General features: G+C 42.9%; 1 protein-coding gene across 1 annotated transcript in view; it reads left to right on the top strand.

The window, feature by feature from the left end:
* The window catches only part of LOC127576287 (NALCN channel auxiliary factor 1), a 650,923-nt gene that overhangs the window by 7,395 nt on the left and 629,023 nt on the right, over window positions 1–14,505 (top strand). The window lies entirely within an intron of this gene.

Below are 14,505 nucleotides of genomic sequence, written 5' to 3'. Positions count from 1 at the left end.
TTTTGTCATTTTTGTTTTTAGGTACTTTTGGATTACTCATTTTGAAAAGTTTCCTTTTCAGTTTAAACCATCTGGCACAGTCAGGAACAGTATAACATTGTTTGATTTACATCCACACCATCTTATTCAGGATCTGAAGATTTTAGTTAAAATTATTTGGTGGAAAGACTGAAACACTGAGCTGGAAATTATACCGTAACTGAAAAGTAAGTACTATGTTAGATACCCATGACAGCTTTATGTAAAATCACAGCTATGATATTTCTATTTGAGTGACAGGACTTAGCAGTTGAAAGGTCAGGCTTAAACATACAAGGCCTGTTCTTTTGTATATGATGTCTTGAGTCATATACAGATTTGGGCTTTTATGGTTAAACATGCACGGACCTTTCATCTGTTAAGTCCTGTTATCACAGAGCTGGTGGACTGTGGTTTGTGGAGAGTGTGGAGAAGACAGGGGATATCGGGAGGAAATCAGTCAGGGTGGATCAGAGGGTGATTGGGGTGAGGGCTGGAGAGATAATTTTGAGCAAGGATGTTTGAATGAGGTTTGCAGAGGAGATTTAAGGTGCTCATCTAAAAGATTGGAGAAGTGACCAGGAGATACTAGGGCAAGGTTAGAATGTCAGAAGCAAGGGATGTGAAGGTGGGGGCATCACTTGAGTCATACTAATGAAAGAAGGCCTACTTGGAAGGTGATGAGTACTTGCCTCTTGGCAATGGTCTAGTTAAGGTCAAACAACTTTTACCTCTGAAATTTTACCTAACTCTGAATCTTCCAGTTAGATCTGGTTCATAGATTGGCCCTCGAATGTACAGAACAGAGTGTGCATGACATAACTGAAAATGGTTTGTCCTTTAGAGTGACACTAGGTAGTTTTAGGTAGTCACCCCAGATATACAGTAATGTAGGTGGCACCCATAGCAGCACACCTTTTTCTAGCACTCTATGGACTTACTGCAGATCCATGGCCCAGTGGCTACATTAGTACCATATGTCTTTGTGCAGTTGCACACAATCTCCAAGTTCCCTTCTGATGTTACAGTTACATCCTGGCAAATTCACCCAAGCCAGATGGGACCCAATTGTTTACGTCAGGTTCTGGCTGGGTTAAATATCAAAATAAACATTAAGTCTATTTGGTTGATGAGATTGGGCAATATCAGCTCTTCAAAAATGTACCCAGGCTCAGTACCATGGGCCATGATTTAGTTGACCTCCTACAAATAGCCTTGAGACCTGCAGACAACACAGGACGCACTTCACCCAAGCCCAGCACTGTATGTTGGATTCTGGTCAATTTGGATATCAAAAGAATTGAGTGCCCAAGCTCAATTTGGGTTGAGATCAGCTGTGGTCAGTTTTTAATGTGATACCTCAGCAGACCTCCAGTTACAGTGGTCATGCCGTTCTGGCGAAAGGAAATAAGTCTCAGGGAAGCAGTCAGGTGACTTCATAACCTAGAAATTCATTCCAATCTGTAGTTTAAAATGTGCTGCAAAGTAGCAGCATTGCATTATATTCTATTTCTGAAATTCAAAGATATTGTGGAATGTGATGTTGCTACTTCATAACATATGAGTACAGACACATTTTTAACATTTTCAATCCTTTATTAATTGTATAAAAGTCACATGTTCTCATTGTTTGCAAATGAACAAGAAGCAAGTGAAGTCTATTTTCATCTTTATTAATACATACATAAAACTTGTTGAAGTTTTGCAGAAAGGGACAGTCAGAAGGTCTGTTCACTTTCAATAGAAGTTTACAGCTGCACTTTCACATCTCTTGTTGTTTGCTTTTGTGGGGAAGGAGAGAGGGAGAGATCTTGATGAACTGCTGAGTGCCCTAAGTCATCAGTTACCAAGTGCTCCCTCGCTGCACTTCCCATGAGAGCTTTTAATGCCTGGTGCTCTAAGGCAAGACAGCAACTAAGTCATTATCTGAGCAATCCAACTCTCCGGGAACCTTGTCTGCTGGGCTGAGGATCAGTCCTTACAAAGAATAAAATTGCACAACAGGCCATGGTCTTCCCCTGATATGTCCAGGCATCAAGCTGTCAGCTCAGTACTTTAATTTGGCACATGTTTTTTTAAAATTTTAAATTTTTTTTAAATTTTAAATTTTATTTACAGCGTGGTAACAGGCCCTTCCAGCCCAACGAGTCCGCGCCACCCATTTTAAACCCAAGTTAACCTACCCGTACGTCTTTGCAATGTGGGAGGAAACCGGAGCACCCGGAGGAAACCCACGCAGACGTGGGAGAACACATAAACTCCTTACAGACAGCGACGGGAATCAAACCCTGATCGCTGGCGCTGTAATAGCGTTGCACTAACCGCTATGCTACCGTGCCGCCCCATGTATATAGTTATACCCTTTCTTTGACGTGAATATTGAGGTAATGTGACATCAGCCAGGATTGCTGGTGTCTGGTTGGGGATATTTCATTTGTTGAACAGGAAGAGTATCAAATTGTAAGCAATCTGATACTTTTTGGAATATGGCACCTCCGCAACTGATGAATGCAGGGCATTGCCATGTTTTGGACAATTTTTGTACAAACTATCATGACTTGCTTATAAAAAATGAGTCCTGCAGTTAATTTCCTGGCCACAAGCAAGATATCATATGGCATTGAATGTGGCTTCAATGATATGACCATAAGATATAGGAGCAGAATTAGGCCATTCAGCCCATTGAGTCTGCTCCGCCATTCAATCATGGCTGATTTTTTTTTTCTCTCAACCCCATTCTCCCACCTTCTCCCCATAACCCTTAACCCCGGTACCAATCAAGAACTACTCAGTCTTGGTCTTAACTATACCCAATGACTTGGCTTCCACAGCCTTCCGTGGTGATGAGTTCCACAGATTCACCACCCTCTGGCTGAAGAAATTCCTCCTCCTCTCAGTTCTAAAGGGACAACCCTTTATTCTGATGCTGCGTGCTCAGATCCTAGACTCTCCTACTAATGGAAACATCTTCTCTGCGTCTACTCTATCCAGGCCACTCAGTATTCGGTAGGTTTCAATGAGATCCCCCCTCATCCTTCTGAACATCATCAAGTACAGGGCCAGAGCCATCAAATTCTCCTCATACATTAATCCTTTCATTCCCAGGATCATTCTTGTGAACCTCCTCTCGACCTTCTCCAGGGCCAGCAGATTTTTCCTTAGATATGGAGCCCAAATTTGCTCACAATATTCCAAATGCGGTCTGACCAATGTCTTATAAAGACTCAGCAGTACATCCTTGCTTTTATATTCTAGTCCTCTCAAATTGAATGCTAACATTGTATCTGCCTTCCTTACTACCAACTCAACCTGCAAGTTAACCTTAAGGGAATCTTGATCTAGGACTCCCAAGTCCCTCTTTACCTATGGCTTCTGGATTCTCTGCCCAATTAGAAAATAGTCTACACCTTTATTCTTCTTACCAAACCCTACACTTCTGTACACCGTATTCCATCTGCCACTTCTTTGCCCACTTCTCCCAACCTGTCCAAGTCATGCTGCAGACTCCCTGCCTCCACAACACTACTTGTCCCTCCACCTATCTTTGTATCATCTGCAAACTTGGTCACAATGCTATCAGTTCCTTCATCATTAACATATATTAATGATCATTAACATGATATTGCATAACTGGATGATTACATTCTTGTGAAGCTCCTCTGGTAACACCTTGTGAGCCAGCATCTGCCTGCAGACTCACCGGTGGACATGATGCCTCCTTTGAATCCCATGTTTACAGTGGTTGACCCTTTGTTGGTCATCATGTCTGCAATTTGTTTGAGAAACTGACTTCCTGGGTGTTTTTTCTCCCTCACAGTCAAGCCCAGTACACTATGAAAAAAGGAGAACATTTGACATTCTTTCTTAGGAAATATTTAACAGAATATGGAAAAAAATTTTGAAAGAAAAATAAATATTTCATTACAGACTGCCATTTCAATAAATAGGGAAAATTCTCCTAAATTGTAGAGAGCCAAAAGTCACAAAAATAAATGTTAAACAATGTTAATCATTTTTTCTAGATAGGGAAAAATATTGCAGGAAATTTAGAAATAATCTATTATATCTTTTAACAAAAGTATAGCAGCTGCATTTAAGTTGTGAACATAGTAAGCCTTCCCATTGCCGTGCCTCTTGCTGACTTTATCACCTGTGAGATGTCTTCTGGTGCATGCTCCCATGGTTTCCTTTACATCTCCGTGAATGCATCAGCTACTACCTGGCTCAATTTTAAAGGGTGGATAGGGAGTTTACTTGCATCAATGTTTTGGAGAGGTGTCATTGTACTCTGCCACTGTACCGTTCATATGACAGATGGTGCAAGGTGCCAGCAAACTCATTTGAATGTGCACGCACAGAAGTACTGAACTTGCTGACCCTTTTGTGGAACTACCAAAATTTACCAGCCAAATGCAGTCTATAACTTTGGCAGTTTACTCTGTTCAAGAGTTGATAGTAATATCCTAGCTTCCCACTGAGTTGTGTTAAGGTGTTTTTAAATATAGGAAGCATAATCCTTCAATCTGATGCAAATTACTTTATAACATGAACTGCACTTTCTCTTTCACCATTTACTAGATATCTCACTCAATACAAAGTCTACAGTTTGCTTTTTGGATCTAATCATAGCTTTTGTTTCAACATTCAGAGGTGAATTTGACAAAATCTTTGAATATTTTTGACTGAATCTGATATCATGCAGTTAATTATCTGAGCACATGTTAGAATTTGTTGAAGACTGAATTAATACTAAGGCTCAAACTTGAGTGAACTTGATTTTGATCTGAATTTTCAGGATGGTACTGAGTTGTAGCTGGAGAGAAGCAGCTCACATGGTTGTAATGATCTCCAGTAGAAGAAAATGTCCGATATCCATTTTAAAATCATCTTCACATGGGCAATATGAAAATATTATTTCATCGGATATGAGGAATGTTTTAAATAACTGCAAACCTTCAATGGTAATAAAGATTTTCAAAGAGTGTGAGGTTTATCATACTTGACTTTAACCCCAGTAGCTATTCCAGTGAAATAAAGCAGATGAGATCAGACTAATTCTGCAGCTTCAGGCTTGGACATTGGCTCCCAGGTCAGAACTTTAAGTATGCTTGTTCACAGCTCATTATTCAGTTTTGAACATTATGTGAGATCTGGTAGCGGAATTACTTTGCTCATATTAAAAGGATTCAATATTAACTTTCTAAATCAGCCTGGATGTTCAAACTGAGCACTTTTCAAAATGGCCATCAGAGATTGTGAGGAGAATAATAAATGGGATTAATGTAGGATCGCATAAGTGGATGGTTAATGGTCAGCATGGACTCTGGGCTGAAGGGCTGTTGTATCTCTCCATGACTCCAAGCAACCCACTGGACAGAGTGTGTAACATTCTTAAGTAGCTTGCTAGGATAGCTTAGCCTTATTTCAAGTTGGTAGCTCTGTCTTTGAGTCCCTAGATTCAAGTTCCTCTCCAACATTTGAATACTGAATCTAAGTTGATGATTTAGTGCAGTACTCACTAAGTGCCACATTTTCCAAGTGAAACTAATTTTGCAACAATACTTTTAGATCTAAAATATCTCTTGGAAGAAAAGTAAGGCAGCCCCATCTAAATTTTACCTCTCAATTAGCATTATTAGAAATAAATGATCAAGTCATTATCTCATTGCTCTTTATGGGGCCTTGTTTGGTGCCATTTGCTCCTCACATTATCAACAGATTTACTTCAGAATGCTCCATTGGCCATAAAGTGCTTTGGGAGTTTGTGAAGGATCTACATAAAGGTAAGTTGCTACCTTTATCCATCAGAAGATGTGTTGCGTAAATTCAGTCTTCATTTGCGGTGTTGGCACACTCAATGGGTGAATCAAGGTTATTTTTTGTGACAGATTGCAACACTAGATCTTTGCAGAATTGCATTAACAAATACAAAGAAAACATTTTGAGGGAAGTGTTTAAGCCTTTACTATCTGTTGTTGAATTTCTTTGGCAGCAAATCATCAATGAACTATCATGAAATTTAGTCCCTGTGGTTAAATATGGAAACTGAGTTATATAATTGTTATGAAACCGTTTACGAAGTGAATTATGGATGCATCCAATTAAGTTAATTAGTCACTGGAGGGATCACAATTCCATTTGAGAACTTTTGATTTTTTACATAGATTAAACCTAATTAAAAAGTGGCAGTAGTCTCTGCAGATAATTATTGATGAGGATGAAATGTTGTGTTCTGTTGCACTAGAAGCAGGTAGATAGTAAAATTTGTTATCTTATTTTTTCCCTGGAGAAATTAGTAGTGATTCTTCCTATTGTGTCAAGAAGAAGTAAAACATTCTACGGATTTAATTTGTATTATTGTATTTTGGATTTTGTCAAGATAAATTAACGGGATGGGAATGACCTCAAAATGAAGTTGGCAGATTTTACCACCCTATTATTTTTGCTGTTGTCCATGGATACTTTTAAAGGTACTTGTGGCAGAATGACTGAAGTGTTGGTCAGTGGTCTACTTTGATATGCTAATTGCAGTCCCATGATGTGCATTGAACCAGAATCAGGTCAGAGGCGCTGCACACATCCTTTGGCTCTTTTGTTGGTGATACAGTCAAGGAGACCATGGTAACTTAACTTACTGTGCAGATATGGGATTGGTCCACTTGGTCCAACCAACCAACCGGTGTCTGATGACACTTTTCTGCTTGCATCCCACAAGCAGCATTGGGTTACTTGCTTGTACTGGGAATGATGTCCATTTAATTCAAGCGAGCAGTGGGGCAGCCACCTCAAAATATTCCTAACCACCTTCCTCAGCCAGTATATTCCTCTTGCTGGCTACTCAATATCAAAATTGAACAGCTGTGTTGCATTAGTTAAATTCAGGGATCAAAAGGAACCAAAGAAGGTCTTATTCAATCTGGTAGATACCAATGAGTAATTAAAAAGCAGTAAGTTCATTGAAAGCATCAGACAACAGCACACCTTGACAGTAATACTGAGTACAATAATGAAGTACAATAATAATGGAGTACAACCATCATCATCTGAAAAACCTACCCAATTAACTCACTTTATTGCTTCACTGCATTTTCAAATGATGGTATGTACTTCAGGATTGGTAAAGAAAATATTTAATGGTATTTTCTTCTGATATTCTGTTAACGAACATTGTCAGCAAATATGCTGCCCATGGTTGATATCTATACCGATGGGCCATTGATTTGAAACTGGCTCTGTATTCTCAGTAGGCAAAATAACAATAATTCCCAATTAGAATGGTTGTAATTCACAATCACATTGTAATGCAGCTACTAAATGAAGTAAAATAATGATGTCATTTTAAAATTCTTAAGGCAAATTATTAAAATGTATTTTTCTTACCAGCAGTTTTAGAACTGGGGAAACATCTCTCTTTGATGTTCTTTGCTGCAGAACATTAATGTGAGGAGTCCCACTAAGGCATGACTTCTGACTTGAATTAATGCATTTCACTGGCTGCACAGTAGATAATGATAAATAACTTCTTGAAACTTTAAAGGAAAATATGCTTTGGAAATAATTTGCATTTTGCTTTGTTTAATAACTGTGATTAATTAATTAATTCCACATGATAACAAAATGCAGACTACAAGGAAAGAACACCACGCTTCATGTTATCATATATTTATGAAGAGACAAGAGCTGAATGGGCCTATGCCAGCTCTCATTGGTTCTATTTTCCTATACCCTTTCAATTAATTCCCTCGCACAGACCCATCAGCTCTCCTTTGATTCCTTTTGCCATTCATCCACAGTAAAGGGTAATTTATAGCAGCCAATTAACCTATCAGCATGTCTTTTGGATGTGGGAGGAATTTGGAACCCTGGAGGAACCTAGGCAGTGACCGAGGCAAGTGCTAAATTTACCACTGACAGCACCTGAGGTCAGGATTGAAAATGGATCTCTGGAGCTGAGGCAGCAGCACTAACTGCTGCACTACTGTGTCACACTAATCAAATCTCTTTAATAATTTAATATTTTTATAGACTGCATTTTTATTTTAAAATGATTGAATTTGCCACAAGCTTTCTGTTTCATAACCAGGCTTTCTACTACTTCAGTGGCCATGAATTTCACAAGAATTGAATCATCTCATTGACTACAGATCCTTCGTGAGATTGGTTTTATCGACTTGCTCTGTCAGGAATAGCAGCAATGTTATCCCTTGGGTAATCTGAAGTTTTAGAAATTGAGATTATCTTATAATATTTAAACATTTTAAAGGCAAAGGTTTTTCTGCTCAGTTCTTTATCTGCATTAGCACAGCTCTCATTAAGCAATACGATTTTGAAACTGCAAGAAATGTTGGCTGAGACATTGAAGATAATCCCTCAGTCTTCAAAATAATATCATTAGAATGTTTGGGCAGGCAGGACTTGTGTTTCACATTTTATCCAAAGGGGAGCAGCTCAGCAAGGTTTCATACTTAAGTAATTGCAATTTGTGCTTCAACCTTCTGACCTTGTCAAGAGAGCTACCACTGAGCCACAGCTGATATTTACTGCAGACCTGCTATCAACAATCAGCTTAATGCTGTCAAATACATTCCAGTTACTCCTACTTATTAAATTCATGATGTGTATTGGTCTTTATTTGTAAGAAAGTTTTGTGACTCCCATGGGAGATCGGTGTTGCTTCATTTGTAAAACTCCAGGAGCTATATCATCCAAGGCTTGATTTTTGATTAAAAACAATCTGCAATTTAACCAGCTTGGTGGTCCATTGGTCATTCCTGAGAGAGTTTCATTTTCATCATTTTGTGAGGTAAATTTTGCAGAGTTTAGAGCAATCACAAACAATGTAAATATCTTGTAAACTGACATGTTTTTTAAAGTCCATCCAGAGAAACTGTAGGTTCTGCACAAACGTTAAGGAACATTTTATTGCCCTTGACATGTTCATGGGATGCACATATCAATAACCAGACCACGATTCATTGCTCATTCCTAATTTCCCATAGAAAATGTGATGTTGAGCTGTCACCTTGTACTGCTGCAGACATCTGAGCAGTTTGCTAGAATTAAGAGTCAACCACATTTTTTTCATTTCAAAAATAAACTTTATTCATAATAAAAGATACATGCAAAGGCAGAACACAGTGCAAAATACAAAACTCTTAGCATGGTTGTTACATTCAGTAGTGTAAAACTTTAAAGAGAAGAAAAAAACACAAAAAAAAATAGCACCATTGCCACGTGTGGTTCACTGAGGTGATACACATTTCATTGTTCGAGGGGCTTCTCCACCCAACTCTGCCCCTCCGTGTTCTGTAGTGGAAGGAGCCTAGACTGCGGTCCTTCCCCACAGAGCCTTAGTATTGGCTGCACTGTGCTTCAGTGCGTCTCTCAGCACGTACTCCTGCAGCCTGGAATGTGCCAGTCGGCAGCATTCCCTGACAGATATCTCATCGTGCTGGAAGACCAACAAGTTTCAGACAGACCAAAGGGCCTCTTTCACCGAGTTGATGACCTTCCAGCAGCACTTGATGTCTGTCTCGGTGTGAGTCCCCAGGAACAGGCCAAACCTGTGCCAAGTACAGCAGCCCTGAGAGGACACCACCCCTGATGACCAAGTTCTTCCCAGTTATTGACAGAGAACGCAATTTCTACAAACCCGATTTTTGTTTTACTTTTCCAATCCTCTCCAACCAATTCTTGTTACATGCTTCAGCCCCTCCAAACCAGACCCCCAGCACCTGTAATCAGACCTGATGGTGAAGGGGACGTTGGAACAGTCAGGCCAGTTCCTGAAAAGCATGGCCTTGCTCTTCCTGTGGTTGACTCTGGCCCCCGATGCCAACTCGAACTGGTTGCAGATGCTGATCAATCTGCAAACTGACCATGGATCCAAGCAGAAGACGGTGACGTCGTCCATGTACAGGGATGTTTTGACTTGTGTGCCTCCACTGCCTGGCAATGTCACCTCTCTTATGCTCTCATCCTTCCTGATGGATTTGGCAAAGGGTTCTATGCAGCACACAAACAGGACAGAGGAGAGTGGACAACCCTGCCTGATTCCAGACTTGATGGGGAAACTATCTGCCTCCCACCCTATGATTTGCACTGCTCTATGGATACCCGTGCAGAGCAGTTGGATCCAATTTCAGATTCTCTCCTCGAAACCCATTTTGGAGAGCACGTCCAACATGTATGTGTGTGATATCCTGTCGAAGGCTTTCTCCTGGTCCAAGCTGACCAGGCAGGTGTCCACCCCTCTGTCCTGCATGTATGTGATGGTATCCCTGAGCAGAACAAGGCTGTCAGAGGTTTTCCTGCCAGATACAGCACAAGTTTGGTCCAGGTGGATCACCTGTCCCAGAGCAGACTTGACCCGGTTGGCGATGGCCTTGGACAGGATCTTATAATCCACATTCAACAGTGAAATGGGCCTCCAGTTCCTGATGTCCTCCTTCTCCCCCTTCTGCTTGTCAATGAGGGTAATAATGTCCTTCCTCATGGAGTCTGACATTCTGCCAGCCAGAATCATAGCGTTGTACACCTCCAGCAGGTCCCAGCCCATCAAGTCCCACAGAGCCGAACACAACTCTACCGGTAAGCCATCGTTTCCAGAAATTTTATTCGTGCCAAGGGAACAGATGGAGCCAGTCGGCTCCTCCACGGACAATGGCTGATCCAGACACTCCCACTTTCTGTCATCTAACACCTCCGTGATAGAGGACAGGAAGTTTTGGGAGGCTGTGCTGCCTGTGGTCTTACTGTTATACAGACTGGCATGGGAGGATTTGCAGATTCTCGGAATGTCTGTCTGCGAGGATGTTACTGAGCCATCCTCTTCCCTAAGGCTGTGGATCACCCCTGTGAACCTTTCGTAAGGAGAAACGTGAACATGTCTTATCCTGTATCACAAAGCAGAGTCTGGATCTGAAGATGACCTTTGAGGATTCAGAGGCAAAGAGCTCAGCTTGCCAGCTCTTCACTTCCCAGAGCTCCTCTCTCACATCCACCCCCTTCGACTGCAGAAGGAGAGGTTGCTGCAAGTCTCTCTGGAGTTGGCATAATTCCCTCTGATTCTGTCTTGCTTTCTGAACATCTCTGAGGATGAAGAACCTCTTGATGTTCTCCTTGGTTGTCTCCCACCAGTGAATCAGGGAGTTAAAGAGGCGCTTCACGGTTCTCCAACTTGTGTAATCCCTCTTTAGTTCCTCAATGTTCTCTGGGGTCTGCAGCTTGACATTCAACTTCCACATCCCCCTGCCTGTTCTCAGGTCCTTCTGTAGGCGACAGGAGGCTCGAAGGAGGCAGTTGTCAGAGAAGAACACCGGCATGACGTCGCTGGATCTGACCATGATTGCCTTCAATGCGAAGAGGAAGTCTACCTGGGACCATACTGAGCTATCTGTTCCAGTCCAAGTGTATTGTTAGCCATGCTCAACCTGCAGGGACGTTGAAGGCGTTGCATAGCTTTGCATCTTTAACCATTTCCATTAGGAATCTGGAGGTACCATCCGGTCTCCTGTCAGCACTGCCAGATTGTCCAGCTGCATCGATGATGCAGTTGAAGTCATTGGCCAGAACAACTGCTAGGGATGTTGCCAGCAGTGGTGGGAGCTGCTTGAGGACAGCTAGCCGCTCGCTCAGCATGGGCAAGGCGTACACATTAATTAGCCAGAGCGGATTGTTACAGTACTTTACATCAGCCACAACGAGTCGCAGCCCCCCACCCCCACCCCCCACCACCACCTCTTTGACTTCAGTGATAGAAAAGTTACTTCCCCGCAGCAGAATCCCCAGGCTGGAAGCATGATTATCATTCCCCTCTGAGCATATAGACAATCCCTGGGACCACCACTGCGACCACTTCCGATAGTTACGGAGGTGTGGCAGCCCACACTTCTGTAAAAAGGTTACATCAGCCTTGACCTTGGCAAGGTATTGCAAGGTGTTCATACATCGCACAGTGCTCTTCACACTGCGCACGTTTAGAGATGCCAGATTTATCTCCATGGTTATTTAAGATCAGGGATCACAAATACTGTCCATTGTCAATCAGCCTGAGCCCTCATGCCAACAGCCTTGGTGAACTGCAGCACTGTTTTTGGGCTCAGGTACTGGGAATGGTCCTCCCCAGGGTGTGGCGATGCTGGTGGTGTCACTGGGGGGAGATTAGTCTCAGTTCCTGTTCTGCCCTCTGGCTCTGTTTGTTCTGTATCCTCCATCTCTCGGGGCTGGGATGTGCTGGATGTTGTGCTACTACTGGTCTACTGGAGCTGGGGGTTGACGGTTTCTGTGCTGCTCCTAGTTTCATGCAGCTGGGGCCATTGGCCTCTGTACAACTCCCGGTCTCCTGGAACTGGGGTCCGCTGGACGTTGTGCTGCTTCTGGTCTCCCGGAACTGGGTTTCGCTGGTGGCCTCTCTGCTGGCCTCGGTCTTCTGGAGTTGGGGGGCCGCAGGCTGAATTTCTTCCTCACCCTTATTTGTCTGTGGCCTCTCCTCCTTTTCCCTTCCATTTTGGCGCTTCCTCTGCCTGCATCAACCGTTTCCCATTTTGGCTTCATCCTCCGATGAGGAGAGGTTGCTGGCATCTGTCTGTTCCTTTGTCCTTTTCTCCCATTACTTTTACTCTCCGCACCCCATTCTCTCTTGGGTGGTGTCTTCTGGGACCTTTTTCTTTACACCACCTGCCATTCCCCTCCTTGTCCCTCTGCTCTCCCATCTTCCATTGACTCCTCCTCTTGGGAAGGGGCCTGGGGGTTTGTGGCTGGGGTTCGGGAGCTCGAGGCAGTTGGCTTTTCCTCAGCCCTGGTCTCAGTCTCTGCTGGGGCCTCTGGACTGGTGGGGGGGGGGGGTGTGTCAGCGTTTCGTTTGTCTGGGGGTTGTCAGTGCCAGCTCCCCCTCTTATTGCCTGTGCATAGGTACAGGCACGTTTTGAGCAGGCCTTGTAGAGATGGCATGCTTCCCCACACAGGTTGCAACTTTTGCCTACTCTGCAGTCTGGTGACCTTCCTGACTGCAGTTCTCGCAGATGACTGCACTGCATTGGGCTGCCACGTGTCCGGACTTGTTGCAGTTATGGCACAGTCTGGGTTGTCCTGCATGTACCATGTATCCACAGTTCCCTCCGATGGCAAACACTGAGGGTGGGTGGATGATGGCATTGTTAGCATCCACCCTTAGCTTAACTTTCACCTGGTGCTTGCTGGTCCAGATCCCAAACGGGTCTTTGATATCCATGCATCATCCTGCTCCCTCGACGTAGAACCAGGAATGTGAGGACATCCACAGCGGGCAGATGTGGATCGAACATGGGCACTGTTGTCTCACGCTCCTTCTGAGTGGGGAGGGTGACGAGTGGCTGCTCCTTCAGCCGTGACAGCGGAGCCTCAATCCCCCTCTCCCTAAAGTCCTGCAGCACCTTCTGCCATCCCACCGGGTACTTGAAGGTAACATCAAAGTACCCATTGCCTGGGAAGTCCTGGAGGCAGTAGATGTCCTTCACCTCAAACTTGCAGCAGTCCAGTTGCCAAGACCTTAAGTGTCATAGGTGTCTATCAGTACCCTCACTTTTGGGAGATTATACTATAGCAACCTATAATGCAAAGACTAATTTACTTAACTACCTTAGTCTCTTTTCTGAAGGGTTTAGCTGTCAATAATCACTATTTTGAGTGGTGGGTCTCCCCTCCCAACCAAGGAGGAGATGCTTCCAGCTAATGAAACAGATTAAACAGGTATTTTAAATAGGGCACATTTATTTGAGGAGTAAATTCTAACACAGATTATAATTCTACAAAGGATTTCCTAACACAATTTTTAAAAACTAGAAAAACATGCCAATGAGTTACAGACGAACATGTTGTCCATTGCAGAAAGAAGGCTCTGGGAAGAGATCCTTCTTCGGTTGAGGCTGAAGAGTGGACTTTATGACTTCATCTCTGTAACTCCTCCCCACCCTTACTGCTTTCTAATATCTATATCTGTTTTTTTTTTGCCAGTCTTCTAGTGACAACCTCATCTGCATGTGATGTTTTCAAAGCTGCATTGATCAGGTCAGAAGGCTGAAGCTTTAGAATAAAGTGGACAGTGTTGTTTCTTCTGATTAGGTTGCAGTCTCAGTTAAGTCAACAATAGGCTTCCTGAGCCTGGACAGTATTGCTTCTCAGGAGGATGGGTAAAGAGTACTAGTTAAAGATTAACAATAAACATCTTGAACCTTAGACGGTTTCTTCTGCTGTGCTAAACAGCTGAGTTTAGCAAAAAGCCTCCTGACCCTGGATAGTGAACATCCATCACACCCCCTTCTTGTTAAGCAAAGGTTTCTAGCCCAGCGAGTCCTTGCTGAAACTAGTTTTGTGATCAGTCTCCTGCCAGGATTCCTCCTGAGAGCAGACTCTCACTGCACCTGCGTTATTATGTATTGTTATGTAGTTATAATAAAGAACTACAGTTCCCAGCAGGCAATGCAAGGGGTCACATGGGGAAACAGGAAG

This window comes from Pristis pectinata, chromosome 11, assembly GCF_009764475.1.
Source record: "Pristis pectinata isolate sPriPec2 chromosome 11, sPriPec2.1.pri, whole genome shotgun sequence".
In the NCBI taxonomy this organism is placed as follows: domain Eukaryota; kingdom Metazoa; phylum Chordata; class Chondrichthyes; order Rhinopristiformes; family Pristidae; genus Pristis; species Pristis pectinata.
The sequence above is the reverse complement of the archived record's forward strand: the minus strand, read 5'-3'. Positions and strand labels throughout refer to the sequence as shown.